Here is a 3036-nt window from a genome sequence, read left to right as displayed (position 1 = left end):
TATTTTCATTATCATTTGTTTCTATGCATATCTTTATTTCCTTCTTGGTTTCTTCTGTGATCTGTTGGTTATTCAGAAGTGTGTTGTTTGGCCTTCCTATGTTTGTGTTTTTTATTTTCATTTTTTCCTGTAGTTAATGTCTAATCTTATTGTGTTGTGATCAGAAAAGATGCTTGAAATGATTTCAGTTTTTAAAAAATTTACCAAGGCTAGATTTGTGGTCTAGGATGTGCTATATCCTGGAGAACATTCCGTGTGCACTTGAGCAAAAGGTGAAGTCCATTGTTTTTGGATGAAATGCTCTCTAGATATCAATTAGGTCTAACTGGCCCATTGTATCATTTAAAACTTGTGTTTCCTTGTTAATTTTCTATTTGGTTGATCTGTCCATAGGTGTCAGCAAATTTAGAAAACTCAGCAGTGGCCACAGAACTAGAAAAGGTCAGTTTTCATTCCAATCCCACAGAAAGGCAATGCTAAAGAATGCTCAAACTACCGCACAATTGCACTCATCTCACATGCTAGTAAAGTAATGTTCAAAATTCTCCAAGCCAGGCTTCAGCAATACGTGAACAGCGAACTTACAGATGTTCAAGCTGGATTTAGAAAAGGCAGAAGAACCAGAAATCAAATTGTCAACATCCACTGGATCATCAAAAAAGTAAAAGAGTTCCACAAAAACATCTCTTTCTGCATTATTGACTATGCCAAAGCCTTTGACTGTGTGGATCACAGTAAACGTGGAAAATTCTGAAAGAGATGGGACTACCAGTCCACCTGACCTGCCTCTTGAGGAACCTGTATGCAGATTGGAAACAATAGTTAAACCTGGACGTGGAACAACAGACTGGTTCCAAATAGGAAAAGGAGTGTGTCAAAGCTGTATATTGTCACCCTGTTTATTTAACTCATAAGGCGAGTACATCATGAGAAACGCTGGGCTGGAGGAAGCAAAAGGTGGAATCAAGATTGCCGGGAGAAATATCAATAACCTCAGGTATGCAGATGACACCACCGTTATGGCATATATCCCATTCCTTTTGAAACTCCCTCCCATCTCAGTCCCCATCCCACCCATCTAGGTTGATAAGAGTCCCTGTTTGAGTTTTCCTGAGCCATACAACAAATTCCCGTTGGCTATCTGTTTTACATTTGGTAATGTAAGTTTCCATATAAGTCTTTCCATACATCTCACCCTCTCCTCCCCTCTCCCCGTGCCCATAAGTCTATTCTCTATGTCTGTTTCTCTATTGCTGCCCTGTAAATAATTTCTTCAGTACCATTTTTCTATATTCCAAACATGTGTTTTAGAAATTGATATTTATCTTTCTCTTTCTGACTCACTTCACTCTGTATAATAGGTTCTAGGTTCATCCATCTCATCAGAACTGACTCAAATGCATTCCTTTTTATGTCTGATTAATATTCCATTGTATATATGTGCCACGACTTCTTTATCCATTTATCTGTTGATGGACATCTAGGTTGCTTCCATGTTCTAGCTATTGTCAATAGTGCTGCAATACACAATGGGATACATGTGTCTTTTTCAACCCTGGAGATTCCTTAAAAAATAAAAAAATAAAAAAAGGGGGGATAAAACCGCCATGCTGCTGCTGCTGCTGCTGCTGCTAAGTCACTTCAGTCGTGTCCGACTCTGTGTGACCCCATAGATGGCAGCCCGCCAGGCTCCCCTGTCCCTGGGATTCTCCAGGCAAGAAAACTGGAGTGGGTTGCCATTTCATTCTCCAATGCATGAAAGTGAAAAGTGAAAATGAAGTCGCTCAGTCATGTCCGACTCTTAGCGACCCCACGGAATGCAGCCCACTAGGCTCCTCCATCACCATAGGACCCAGCAATCCCACTCCTAGGCATACACCCTGAGGAAATAATTTTTTTTTAATCTGGTAAGAATATTGCTATTCTCACTTTATTTTGGTCTCCATTTGCATGAAATATATTTTTCCAGCTCCATCCCTAGGTTTGAGGTGGGTTTCTTGTAAACAGCATATATAGGGGTTTTGTTTTTGTATCCATTTGGCCAATCTTTGTGTTTTGGTTGGAGCATTTAACCCATTTATGTTTAAGATAATTATTGATAAGAGAGTTGGACATGACTGAGCGGCTGAACTGAACTGATGATCTTGTTACCATTTACTTTGTTGTTTGGGGTTCATTTTTATAAACTTGTTTTGCATTGAAGAACTGATTTGGCGGTGCTGAATTCTCTCAGCTTTTTCTTGTCTGTAAAGCTTTTGATTTCTCCAAATCTGAATGAAATCCTTGCTGGGTAGAGTAATCCAGGTTGTAGACTTTTCTCTTTAATTAAAGTATTTCCGGCTATTCCCTTCTGGCCTGAAGAGTTTCTATTGAAAAATCAGCTGTTCTCTTTATGGGGATTACATTGTATGTTATTTATTTGTTGCTTTCTCCTTGCTGCTTTTAATACTTACTCTTTGTGTTTCATTTTTGTTATTTTGATTATTATGTATATTGGGGGTGTTTCACCTTGGGTTTATCCTGTTTGAGACTCTCTGAGTTTCTTGGACTTGGGTGGCTATTTCCTTTTCCATTTTAGGGAAGTTTTCGACTATTATCTCTTCAAGCATTTACTCATGTCCTTTCTTTTTGTCTTCTTCTGGGACACCTATGATTCAAATGTTGGGGTGTTTAACATTGTCCCAAAGGTCTCTGCAGTTGTCCTCATTTCTTTTTCTTTTTTTTTCTGCTCTGCTTCACTTATTTCTACCATTCTGTCTCCCACCTCACTTATCTTTTCTTTTGTCTCAATTATTCTACTGTTGGTTCTCTCCGGAGTGTTTTTAATCTCAGTTATTGTCCTGTTCATTATTGAGTGACTCTTTTTTGTTTCTTCTAGGTCCTTGTTAAACATTTCTTGCATCTTCTCAGTCTGCGTCTCTATCTGTAACTCCATTTTGTTTTCAAGATTTTGGATCATTTTTATTATCATTATTTTGAATTTTTTTTCAAGTAGACTCCCTATCTCCTCCTCTTTTGTTTGATTTGGTGGGTTTT

The sequence above is a fragment of the Ovis canadensis genome, chromosome 6 (assembly GCF_042477335.2).
Source record: "Ovis canadensis isolate MfBH-ARS-UI-01 breed Bighorn chromosome 6, ARS-UI_OviCan_v2, whole genome shotgun sequence".
Lineage (NCBI taxonomy): Eukaryota > Metazoa > Chordata > Mammalia > Artiodactyla > Bovidae > Ovis > Ovis canadensis.
Note: the sequence above shows the minus strand (reverse complement) of the source record.